This window comes from Arachis ipaensis, chromosome B09 (genome assembly GCF_000816755.2).
Source record: "Arachis ipaensis cultivar K30076 chromosome B09, Araip1.1, whole genome shotgun sequence".
Lineage (NCBI taxonomy): Eukaryota > Viridiplantae > Streptophyta > Magnoliopsida > Fabales > Fabaceae > Arachis > Arachis ipaensis.
Genome location: NC_029793.2, coordinates 26,816,974 through 26,830,483, shown reverse-complemented (window position 1 = coordinate 26,830,483; position 13,510 = coordinate 26,816,974). Strand labels below are relative to the sequence as shown.

The 13,510-nt window shown below is 34.2% G+C and overlaps 1 long non-coding RNA gene across 5 annotated transcripts; it reads left to right on the top strand.

The window, feature by feature from the left end:
• On the top strand, positions 1,199 to 4,088 carry LOC107619636. 5 transcript variants are annotated; one of them, XR_002354058.1, is made up of 6 exons: positions 1,199 to 1,328; positions 1,399 to 1,518; positions 1,686 to 1,766; positions 2,027 to 2,092; positions 3,279 to 3,643; positions 3,781 to 4,088. It is a non-coding gene; the product is annotated as an uncharacterized LOC107619636 (long non-coding RNA). The 5 variants fall into 5 exon arrangements; XR_001615726.2 differs by having other exon boundaries at positions 1,209 to 1,518; positions 3,279 to 3,368; positions 3,581 to 3,643; XR_001615724.2 differs by having other exon boundaries at positions 1,210 to 1,518; positions 3,412 to 3,643.

Here is a 13,510-nt window from a genome sequence, read left to right as displayed (position 1 = left end):
TTTTAACTTTTTATGCTCTAAATTTATTAGAAATAAGTTTTTTAAAATATTTTTTATTTTGCGAATATGTAAATATATCCGATATCCAATATGCAAATGTGTAATCGTATCTGAATATAAAAAGTGTGGATATTGAAGCTGATCCGAATCGATAAATATAGTGTGATTCGGATCAAAATTTTAGTCATATCCGATCCAATTTGAGCTGATCTGTGTGCAATCTTAAAAATTCGTTGCTAACAATTAGTATTAAGAATGTTCTTGATGCAAGTCAAATCCAGAGCTCTTCTTGAGTATAATTCTGTTAAGTGAACACAAGGAAGGACCAACGCGTCTAAGGTTTGTTTTGTTTTGGATAAGAGTTGGTATATCATTTTGAAATGTTAGATACGTTTGATGTATCAAATAAATAGTTAAGAATCAAAATAAGCATTTACTCTATTAAAAAATTATGGATAACAATCTAATTTAGAGATTTGGTTATTTTACAAATAATTATCGTAATTAACCTTAATAAACACAAAAAACAACTTTGAAGAAATGAATCCTATTATTTATACCATTAGTCATTTGCCAAAATAAAGTAATTTTGATGAATTTTCCTTGCCAAATGCTACACGACTTTCAAAAAGGCACTATTCACTATTTTATTACTGTTGTCTTTGATGAATGAATCCAGATAGATGTATATAACGATTATAGGAAAATCTTGTGGATAACGAAGGAAAAGCAAATAGCAAAAAATAGAAAGAACAAGAAGGCCAATGCATATGTCAAATGTGCTGGATAATGTATTTTAGACTATAGTTTTTTGTTCTCGAATCACCAATTGCAATCAATATACCTTTATGTGGTTCATCATTGCTGTCAAAGTTGCAAGAACATTTTCTCTCACTTTTTTTTCCCATTTTATTATAAGTTTAAGAATTGAATACCCTCTGCCAACCAAGGGAAGAACCAACCTCATGATCTGTGTTTCTTTCTCCTGCCAAGAATAATTGTACAAGCATGATTGTTCATACAGCATTATTATTCACTACAAGAAAAAAGATTTTTAGCGACAAATTTTTAGTGACAATAATATTATTGCCATAATTTCTCTTTTTAAAACTATTATTTAGTGGTAATTATATATTTATCATTAATACTATAAATTATAATGGCCATTTCAGCTATTGCCACTAAAAGAAAGTTAAAATTTAAAACAAAAAAAACAAAAAAAACAAAAGGACCCTAAACCGTGAAACTCAAAAACATGACTCTGAGACTCTCTGCCTCGCCACTGTCCTCACACAAAACCACTCTCAGTGCCTTATTCTCAATGAGAAGTGAGAATCGCACACCAATCTTCTCTTCCTTCTCGGTTTCGCTCTCGCTCTCACATTTCCATCATTCCAGGTTCTTCATCGCTCAAATCTCTTTCCAGTTTTCATCTCAATCTTAATCGCGCTCTAAATCCTTTTTCTCGGACAAGGTTGTGCTGATTTCGATTGAACTCAATCGCGCTCTAGTAATCAGGTATGAGTTAATTCTCTCAATTCTAATTTTTGTGCTCCCAATGTGTGTTCTATTGCATCCTTTTCCCATATCTCTTATCAATTTTTAGTTTTATCTGAGTTAATTTTTCTCCCACATTGGATTCCGCTTTTCTTAGTTCCGATTCCTATCGCATGCACTTATTGCAGGTTGAACTCGTAATTCATTGATTTAGAATCAAAGTTTCGAGGGTTTTCTTCGCCCAATGACATTATCGGTTTCAGATTTTGGTAATTTGATTTTTTTTTGGCGATATCATTTTTCCCTTCGATATTTCAAACTTCTTTGAAATTCGTCACAGTCCTGGTATCCACTATCAGTGTTGAGCACATCGAGTTCATAAAGGCTCGGCACATCTTGTGATGTGCATAACTGTAATTATGCCAAACATTGCCATGTTCTAATTATGTTAATGAATCAATAAGCTTTAAAGTTTCCACTCATTTTATGTATTAATCCACCTCAAACTTCTGTTTCTCTATTTGTTCAGTACCTTTCAAATATGAAAGCAGATGCTGTTCAATTTAGTTCAAAAGAAAATGGCCAAGAAAATGTGGTAATAGTTCTTCACTTAGTATTGCCATCTACTTAAGCATTTATTGTTTCTCTATTTTTTGTTTCTTTTATTCACATATTGTATTTTAAATTTGCCTAATTGATTCTGCCTTCTATCAACTTTTTCCTAGCTCAAATTCACCTAGTGCTCCTCCAGTTTGCCTGTTAACTTCCTATGTTCCTTAGTTTGAAAAGTAGTAGTTATTATTCTAGTTTAGTGTTAAATTACTTGTGAAGTCTTTTATTTTTTAAGATTTTCGTTGAGTTCCTCTCAGATGAGTTATTTTATTATAGCACTTGTACTTGCATATAAAATATAGTTTTGTTCAAAACAATTAATCTTTATAATTTTCTAATATTAGCTTTTGAGATAGAATAAATAACTGCTTTTGGTCTCTCCTTTTATTTTCCAATTTCATCTTTATATTTAATTTCAAAAACATAAATTTCAATCACATTAAATCAGTTTAAAATATAATTTATCATGTAAATATAACAAATAAACAACAAAGAGATGTGTGGTACTATTAAGTAATACATTTTTGTAGTCTTGGAAATTTAGAGAAGAAGGAGTTGCATGCATACTGTGACATTCCATTTTCTTTTATATGTAATAAATATTAAGAGGTACAAGCATGAAACACAGAGGAGCATGAGGTTTGAAGTAAACAGATTTGAAATGCATCACAAACAAAGAAAGAATGTAAATAAGTACCTCTACATATCAAACAATATTTTCTTCTTTTTGTTTTCAAAGAAATAACGAAGCCTCTTTTGTTGCATAATCATTAGATTTGAAGATAGCATATGTTTTCCCTTCTTTAAATATTCATTTGAAGGTAAATGTTTTTTTCAAAAATAATCTTCTGTCTTCTCTTTATTGATGTATACACCAAATTTAGTCCTGCTAGTCTTAGTAAATCCATGCTTTTTATTGTCGCATTAGTATCTTTTTAGCATGTGTTTGGTTTTGATTTTATAAAATTTTTGTTTGGTAGTTCCTCTGAAAATGATTTTGGTAGTTCTTCTGAAAAATGATTCTGAATAGAAAATAAAAAGTTCTGCTTCTGTTTTTGGCCTCTTGAATTGGTTTTGAATCCTATATCAAAGTGTAGTTTTTAATTCTGAATTGTTGGATTTTAGCAATGATTATTTTCGGTTTGTTAACTTTTTCATGCTATACTCAGGCGCTAATTCCACAGCATCCATCACACGCTGATTCCTACCACTTATGCTAAAATTGAGCGGTCACAATTCATATTTATGCCAGCTTTAAGGTTAGTAATAATTAACTACTCTATTTTTACCTACTCTGACCAGGAGCAAGCAGTGCGAGTGGGCCATATGCTGTTTTTCTTTGCACAAATGCTTCCCATTTTGACCCAAAGTGTGCTTCCCACTCTTCCTGTGTGGTGTAATGTGAGAAATACGGCTTCACTCCAAATTTGACATTTGTGCAAAATTCTAGTATCCTTTTGTTTTGTGTTAGGATGTGTTCTAAGCTCTCTGAGCCTCTTGATAATGGAATTGCTGAAGATAAAAATGCCACTAGGTAAAATATATCCTCCTTTGGCATTACCGAAGAAGTTTTCATGTTCCACCTACATCAAATATTACATTTCATTACATTTGGATTGGTCATAATAAAAGGGGAGAATATAATTAATTGGTACCATGCTTGGTTGACAGGTTACCTGAGTATGGGGCTATTGCGTGTGTCTTTGAGGATATTGCCAAAGACCTCTTGAGCAAAGTCATGAATGTGAGTCCTTGGGATTATTAGAAGGTTGAGCCAAGGGTGTGGAACTTCCCATAATCCCTTTTATCTTAACTGTTTCTCAGAAACATGCACTCTATCTAGGAATTGCACATAAGAAACTTCTGATTGGAAGAGACTAGTAATGAAGAATCAATTCCAAATTTCAAACAATATTTTCACCTTGACTATCCTAATTTTATTTATTTACCTTTTTAATATGAATCCTTCAATTCATTTACATAGATTATTATAATATCTTAGCAGAATTGACTCTAATATGCACAAAGATTACAAAATAAAACCGAAAACTAGGCTACTTTTAAATTCTTAGATAATTAGATCAATTGTTAAAACCGAAAACTAGGCTACTTTTAAAGTTATAACTTTAGATCATTGCTAACATACACTTGTATTGCTGCATTGATGTAATATAGTTATAGGCTAGTAGTATTTTTTGTTGTTTAGATTTGTATGATTTATTACTTTTCAAGAAAAATTTGTGTATCAATATTTTAAATTTAATAAAATATTTTATTTTGTAGTAATTAATTTCAATATATTTATATTATGCACAATAATAATAATTATTGGCAAAAATAATTTTGAAATTCTAGAAAAAAGATAGTTCATTACTTCTAAGAAAATGAATATAATATAACTAAAAAATTATTAAGGTTTTAGTGGCAATAATAATGGCAACTAAAGGTGAATAATATTATAATATTTTTAGTGGCCATATAAATTGCCGGTAAAATGGGTTTTGGCGGCAATATTTATAGCCACTAAAAGTGAATAACATTGCAATCTTAGAATTACTTTTGGTGGCCATATAAATTGCCAAGAAATAGCCGCTAAAAGTTATATACTTTTTGCGGCCATTAAAAAGGTCTTTACCGGCAAAGCATAAGACGACTAATGTTTAATTGCTGGTAAATGTATTAGCGATTATTTTTATTGCCACTAAAAGCAAAATAAATGGCCGCTAAAATTAATTTTTTTAGTAGTGATTTTTCAAAGCCTAAATTACACTCTATTAACAAATAAATAATAGTTGCACAAATAAATGAGTTCTATTCTCAAAATATATTTTTTTTAAAATTCTAATGATATATTAGATTTAATTTATCATACAATTTTATTAGAGAATTATCTTTTCTTTAACAAAAATCAACCAATAAATTGGGATATATTAGAGATATAATAACCATTCATGTTGTCCCTTTTTATCATATTAAGCTTTTAATATGAGTGGTTTTATGATATAGTATCAGAACTTTATGTCCAAAAGATCTAGAGTTTGATCGTTAACCATTCATGTTGCTTCCTTCTATCAGTTTAAATTTTTGAAAAAAGATGTATTATAACAATACAATAAGACAATAAATTAAAATTATCTTACTTAACTTAATATCTATATATAATTTTATACATATAATAATATTTTTAATTTTATACTTCCTAAATCTAATATTACTTGATTTTTTTAACAGTAATAAATAAATACAAATAATGTAATCGATAATTAAGGATGATAAAAAAAAACTTCAGTTTTGGACTACTTTTCTTTTCTCTTTTAAATATTTTTGTAATAATAAAAATAAATATTGATTGATTATTGATTGGAAAAAGTTTATTCCAATCTTTTTCATTTATGATTATAGTTTATAGGGCATCAAGGCATCATTTATTGCGGAACTCCCTTGATAACACAAAAGTTAGTTATTAATTAGATGAACGTACAACAAGTCAACAACTAACTTTTATCTTATTAAGGTAAGTTGGAATTTTTTTTCCTTAGCTGAAAGTCTGAAACCAAATACTTGTTAGACATGCATGTCTTAAAACAACGTTAAAATGTATGTTTTACTTTGTCGGTTTTTTGAAATGATCATTTTTGTGGCGTTAAATTTTTTCGCATACAAAACATATAGACCTTACATCTAAAATATGCTATCACATAAACGCTGTTTTAAGATAATCTATTTACTCAAATATAATTTTTTATATTATTTTAACACGTTATTAAATTTAGATTTTACCTAATTTATTCACATTACTCAAGATAACATTTCTTAATATATTACATACTTAAGCAAATGTTAAACAACAATTAATTTTAATAAAATTATTAAATTATATTTAGACTTATCAGTCATAAAAAAAAATCAACCTACAAATATTGTGAAACTATCAATAATCTAGTTTTTCACTTCCTCATCTATGTTTTGTTTATTTTGATGTATTATTCTCTCTTTTGTCTCGTGAGCTTTGGAGGGGCGAGATTTCTACTTCGATAATGGCCTCAAATCTAGATGAGGGACCATTCAATGAGTTAAGAGGGGTGATACTTCTATATAAAAGATATCAGGGTATAGAAAATATTTTAAGTATTATAGCATTTCAACTGTTTCTATAATTTTAGTCATTATTTTCAATTATATATAAATTTTATATTTAAAACAAAAATTGTTATTCCTTCTCCACTTCAATGGCCAAATTGACTAAATCTGTAAGACCCAGAACTTTTGAAAAAAGGCTATCATGAATCAATTTCAAATTCAGTGTTTCTGTAGCTTTAATTTCAGAAATTTCTTTATTAAAGAAAATTAGAGCAAGTTTTGATTAATTGAATTTGAAATAAATTAAGATTATTATCCAATTTTATAATTATTGGATTATTTTCTATATTTAAATTATAAAGTTGGTAGTTGTGAAATAATAAAGATTTTATATGATGTGGACTAAATAATTAATATTTTTAATATGTTAATACTGCTGTTTTGGAAAATAGAAAAATTAATTATATTATTTCTAATTTTTAGATTTCGACATTTTATTGAAAATAATTTGTAAAATTGATGAGCAAATAGTATTTTTCTTTATACAATTAGTGTTGGATTTAATTTGTGTTTCAATTACTATATTTTTTTTCCAATTTTATTTAAAATTACTAAAATGCCCCTAACCCTAATTTTTTAAAAATGAAACTAGGGGTGCACAGACCCGGCCCGACCCGGTCCCGAACACTTTAGGGGCTAATTTGGTGTGATTTCATCGGGTTTAGGGCCGGGTAAGGGTCTCAAAAAATAGACCCGGTCATTATTTCGGGTCGGGTCCGGGCCATAGCTCGGGTCACCCGAAGTCGGCCCGGTGGCCCGGTCATCATACACAATTAATATTTTGTGTTATTAGTCATTATAAAACTATAAGTTAATGTTTTATGTTTAGAATGCATAAGACTTTAGACTAATGCATAATATTGTGTTATTTGTATTGATTTAAATATTTGGTATTATTAGACAATATTAGTATTGATTGTGGTTTTTCTTTAGTATTGATTGTGATTATACTTTAATTTTAAAAAAGGGTTGGTTCTTATTATATTTTTGTAAGTGAAATTTACCATGTTAAATAATGGTTGGAGTCTTGGAAATTTGGATATTTTTATATGCTAGCTTACAAGAAGGTATCAACGTAATGTAATGTTAACGGCCCGGTTTTCACCTGGTTTTTACCCGGTATAATTGTGGCCCGAAAGTGTATTGGTTTCATCGGGTCTAGGGTCGGGTTCGGGTCTAATAAATAGACCCGGTGTATATTTCGGGTCGGGTCTGTGTCACATCAAATCCGGCTTCACCCGGCCCATGTGCACCCCTAAATGAAACCCTAACCCTGAAAACCCTAACCCGGCCCGTTTCCCCCACGACCCAGCATCTGCAGCCTTTCCTTCCCAACAAACGCGCAGCACACACACAGCTTCCCTCACCCAGCAGCAATAGCACACACACAGCCTCCCTTCTTGAACGAAAGAAAAGAACGAAACAGAGAGGGAAAGGGAGACTGAGTCGCGGCGGAGGAGAGGAGGAGGGAGCTCACCGTCGCCATCGCACTCACGAGTCCGCCGAACCCGCTGCGCCCCATCGCCGTTCCGTGTGGCCGCGTCATTGTCGCCATCAAGGCCTTCTTCGCCGCCGCCCTTGGAGATTCACAAACAGAAAGCACACGCGCGGGGGTGGAGGACGGCGCTGCTGTTACTGCTGTTATCCTCACACATCGCTGTCGTGCTTGAGCCCACAAAGGGAGACTGACAGAAGAGAGTGATGCGCACGGGAGAGGGAGAAATTGCCCCTGTGCCGCCGTCACTGACCGGTCAGGCCGCCTCGCCATGGTCGCCGCCGTGGGTTTTGCTGTTGCTGAGGAAAAGACGCCGCCATGTTTGGTTGTTGCTGTCGCATTCCCTATCTCTTCCGGCGCTGGGAACGCACAAAGGGGGCAGACACAGGGAGGAAGGCGTGGAGGAAGGGAGGCAGAACCGCGGGGTAGAGGAGCCACTGTGACTGCCGTCGCTGCCGCGGCCGCCACTGCCGTTGGAAAACCGCCATTAGAATCGCAACTGTGTTGGTGAGCTCTGCTCTGTTTCTGGTTCTTCCTAGTTCTGCCAATTCACTTTTACTTTGAAGCTGTCACTGAAACTGTTTGTGTTTAATAAAGTGGTTGTAGTAAGTTACATTGTCGCTGCCATTACTGGAGGTAGTTGCTGGCTCCATTTGGAGATTTCTGCTGCTACTGGAATCCCAAATCAGAAAGGAGTGGAGGCTGTTTAACCTTGTCACGGTTGCTGCCATGGGAACAGGTCCTGGAAACTACTAACAGAGCAGGCTGAGTCACAGTGATTCTGGCTGCCGAGGACGGTTCTGTGGCTGTCGGGACCACTGTTGAAACTTTTGTCCTTGGGTTCAGTCAGTATCCCTTAGTACAGTAAGTATCTCTGCCTTGAAACATTCCCGTTCATATCTCGTTATGTGTTTTAAGGCTTTCGTAATAATAATGTTTTCTAGGATTAAGTTATCGGAGCCACATGTTGCGCGTAAGGGTTGTTTCTGCTACTGCGAAAGTGAACAAAGCTGGGATGCAAGCTGCCGGTGATTTCGGGTTGAGAGAGAGAGAGAGAGAGTGTTCCTGTGACGCGTTTGGGTTATGGTTATGCGTTTTGAGGTAGGGGCTCTTTCAAAAAACCATATTTTATGAATTAAAATTACTATATATGGATATTGATATGAGAAAATGTATTTGAGAGTGATTGTATAAGTCTTATGTGATTGTTGACTATCTTGAACGCATATGAATGTTTGATTGGCTGGGTTATGGTTCGGTTTTTGTGAAACGGACCGTTCTTGAAATGTTTCTTTAAAGTTAATTTTTAAAAGCTTGAAATCGGGTTTATTCTGTTAAGAATTGATTTGAACTTGATTTTGTGTTCTTGAAACCTGAACACGATGATGATCGAGAAATAACTCGAGTTGGGGATGCACGACAGAAGGACAGTCCAATGGTTAGCTACCAGGACTTGTCGGGTTGGCTATATAACCAACAGATGATATCATCAGCCACTAGGACAGGCATGCATCATATGCATCTATGTGACATTGTTTGGGTGTACATATTGTACTTGGTTTGCCTTTGTGATTACTTGTGATTAACTGCTAATTGTTCTACTTGCTGTACTTGTTTGTTTGTGTTTGAACTTTCCTACTTGTGTTTGCGACTGAAACTCTGTTGGATTGTGGTGGATTGGCTGCTGTTGGATTGTTTGGGTCTAGGGCCGTGGTTGAAATAAAATGGACCGATGGTTGGTTTCGGTTTTATGGCTCTGGTTTGGAAAAGTATGAAAGGCTATTTGGTTCACTATAGATAAACCTTTTGAAAAGCTTTTGAGTTTTTTTTAGAATTGAACAGTTCCTCCTTCAGAAAAGATTTCATATTTCTCTTTTATAGTGAACCGTTGCTTTTGAAAAGATGCATAAGGCGGTTATCAATCACTGTAACGATTTTATCTCGCGTATCCTATCATAGTAATTCTGCAACCCTATGTTGGGAACCCTTTCGAGGATGATGTTCTCACCCCCTACAATTTCCCCTTTTAGGATTGGACGCAGAAGTCACGAAGAGATTATCTAGTTGTTGTCGCGATGCTTTGTATTGCTTTAGTTATTGTTTACTGTTCCCTCGCCTTTATCTTTATACATTTGTAAGAGGGATAGGAATTGTTATATATGTATGTATATATATGGATGTATACTCTTTGATTTTTTGTAAGTTGTATGGTATGTATGGATGTACGTTACCGAACGAAAGTATTTTGGGAGCGATATTGCGGTTTAAAATTTTAAACAGGTTCATATTTTAGTATTAAATAGTATAAGAGTTGTCGTAATGTCCGAACTATCAGAGTAGCGCAGCCGGAAGCGTGAGCTTTGTTAGTTAGGGTGTTACACAGAGATCATAATTTTTTTAAATGACAAGGACTTTTGTCTTTTATAATTTTTTTTTATAAATTTTCTTAGACTTTATAAATAATAAGTTGGTATAGTAGTGATTTGAGTAAGTATTGGGAGTAAGAGCACAAATAGAAGCTAGTTTGTTAGAGTAGTTAGATTAGCTGGTATTTGTTAGTTAGTTACTAAAGGTGGGAAGTCTGTTAGTTACTAAAGGTGTGTGTGTGTGTGAATCAACTCAATATCAAAAACAGAATTGTTTTCTTCCTCACAGTGTATTGTTAATAGAAAACTATTCCCTATTGATCTGAGCTCTTTCAGCTAGAGTTTCTGCTGCCGTAAAGTTCAAGTGTGTTTATACATTTCTCGTAACATGGTATCAAGAGCAAGGTTGTGAAGATCTATGGCATTTCTTCTCCCAAATTCAACCTCTACTATCAAGAATGCCTTGGTTCCAATTCAAGACAAGCTTGAAGAAAATAATTTCTTCACACGGCAGCAAGCTGTTCTTCTCATCTTGAAACTCTTGAACTTGAAAATCATCTAGATCCTTCAAAAATTCCTCCTGAATTCGATTTAGAAGAACCTATTCAAGAAAAGGAAACTTCGGATCCAACAAAACAAACCACCACTACAAAACCACCAGCTACTCCCTCAAGCAAAAAAGAATCAAGCAAGTTCAAAGAATGGAGGCAGAATGACAAAGCTCTCATGAACTGGATTCTGGCTTCCATGTCAGTCACATTCAAGCATAAGGTGGTAAATTGCAAACAATTTTATCATGTATGGAGTGTAATTCATTCGTATTTCACTACATCCTCAAGAACCCGAATTCAAAGCCTCAAGACACAACTCCGATCTGTCAAGAAAACCTCAAGTGTGACTGAATATTGTGCTATCATTCGAAAACTGGTGGATTCTCTTCTAGCCATTGGATATTCTCTTACCGAGGATGATCACATTCAAGCTATCTTAGATGGCCTCATAGAAGAATATCATGGATATGTCACTTTGGTAATGTCACGAATGTCAAATTTTACGGTTCAAGAGGCTGAGTCCTTTTTACTTGGCTATGAGGATTTACTTTAAAGATACAAGAAGCCTGACCAGGGAATTGCTTTGGCCAATCTAGCACAAACTCCTTCAATTCCTTGATTTAATTTCACTAGAGGGACTGGTGGAAGAAGAGGGCGTGGAGGCAGGCTTGGCCGTGGTGGAAGGTTTGGTACTCAGCGACCACAGTACCAATTATGTGGCAAACATGGTCATATGGTGCAGAACTGCTTCTTTAGATATGATCCTCAATACCAAAATTCAAACAACTCTACACCCTCTACTCCTTAACACCAGAATTCAACTACCTTAGCACAGTCCATTACACCACCTCCACCACAAGTTCCTTACAGTAATTCGTTCCCACCACCACCCTCCTCATCTTTCCACCAACCAAGAGCTTATTTTTCTACCAATTCAGCTCTCCCAGACACTGCATGGTACCCAAATTCAGGAGCTATCCACCACCTAACTACTAATCATGATAACCTTCTCAATACATCAGATACTTCAAATTGTCCAGAACAAGTCTTTGTTGGTGATGGCCATGGGATTCCTATTTTGCACCATGGCTCATCTCTTCTATATGATAAATATCGCAATATATGTTTTAAATTAAACACTCTTTTACATGTTCCTCATATCTCTCAAAATTTATTAAGTTTTTTTCAATTTGCAAAGGATAATCATGTCTTCTTTGAGTTCTGGCCTGACTTTTGTGTGATTCGTGATCAGGTTACTCAGGATCATCTCCTTCAAGGAATGGCTAAAGGAGGACTCTATTATTTTGATCAATTAGTTGTTCCAAGAAATAGAATGCTTAAAACTACTGCTGATAATTCTAAAGCCTTAGCTCATTCAGAAGTTCCACAAAAATCTGTGCTTTCTTTCAATTATGTTGCTGCATGTAATAATCATAATTGTAATGATCTTAATAAAGACATCATGATGAATAAAAATGATCTTAATCCTTCTCTTAATCTTCCTCAATGTTCTGGCTTTAATTTTGATTCCTTGTCTGCAAAGCATGCTTCCTCTTCTACTATTTTCAATCCTATTATTTCTGATGCTGCATTGTATACTTATTTTCCTAAATCTGCATCCTTGACTATGAATTGTGCCCTTAATACTCACCATCCTGATAATGAATAATGATAGTCTCATTAACACAAACGAGACTTCTAGATATCTGCAAACTACTTATAATCCTATTGCATTTAAGTCTCAAATTAGTCCTATTTTGCCTACTGAACTCTGGCATAAGAGACTTGGACATAGCAATCTAGGAACGGTTCAAAAAGTCATGTTCCAATAAAATCTTCCTTTTTCCAAGTCTGACTTATCATACCAAGTCTGTGAATTTTGCACTATGGCCAAAATGCATCAATTACCCTTTAAGGATTTTGATTCTGTTTACAAGAATCCTTTGGAGCTGGTTTATATTGACATTTGAGGGCCAGCTCCCTTTATTTCAAAATCTGGTTTTAGATACTATATGTGCTTTGTTGATGCATGTACAAAATTCTCATCTATTTCTCTTCTTGTTAACAAATCACAGGCCCTTTTTGCTCTTCAAAATTACAAAACACACATGAAAAATCAAACCAACATGAAACTAAAAAGCATTCAAAATGATCATGGCATGGAGTTTCTATCAAAATTCTTTACATCATTCCTTCAAGAACATGGTATTTCACATCGTCTATCATGCCCCTACACTCACCAACAACAAGGGAGTGTAGAGAGGAAGTATAGACATATAACTGAGACTGGTTTATCTCTTTTGGCTACTGCATCCATGCCCTTAGAATATTGGGATGCTACCTTTACTACTGTCTGTTTTCTTATAAATAGGTTACCTATAGCAAAATTGAATTTTCGTAGTCCTTATGAAGCACTCTTTCATAAACCACCATATTATATGTCTTTAAGGATTTTTGGTTGTGCTTGCTGTCCCTTACTACGACCATACAATAAAAGGAAGTTCAATTTTAAATCTAAAATGTGTGTGTTTTTAGGCTATGATTTGAATCATAAAAGCTACAAATGTCTCAATCAAGATGGCAAGATTTTTATCTCTAGGAATGTACTACTTGATGAACTTATTTTTCCCTTTCAGCGATAGAAAGCTTCACTTCCCTCTAAACTGTACTCACCCTCTTCTCCTCGTAATGCACCAGCTGGAGTCATTCCTTTGATCATTCACCCTGGCCCATCTGATCTGCTTCTGCCTTATTAGCCAACCTTCTCCTTCACCTGCTACACACTCATCTCACACTGCCAGCCCTCCAAACCTTTCCACTCATACCTTATTTTCCTCTCCCTCAACCAC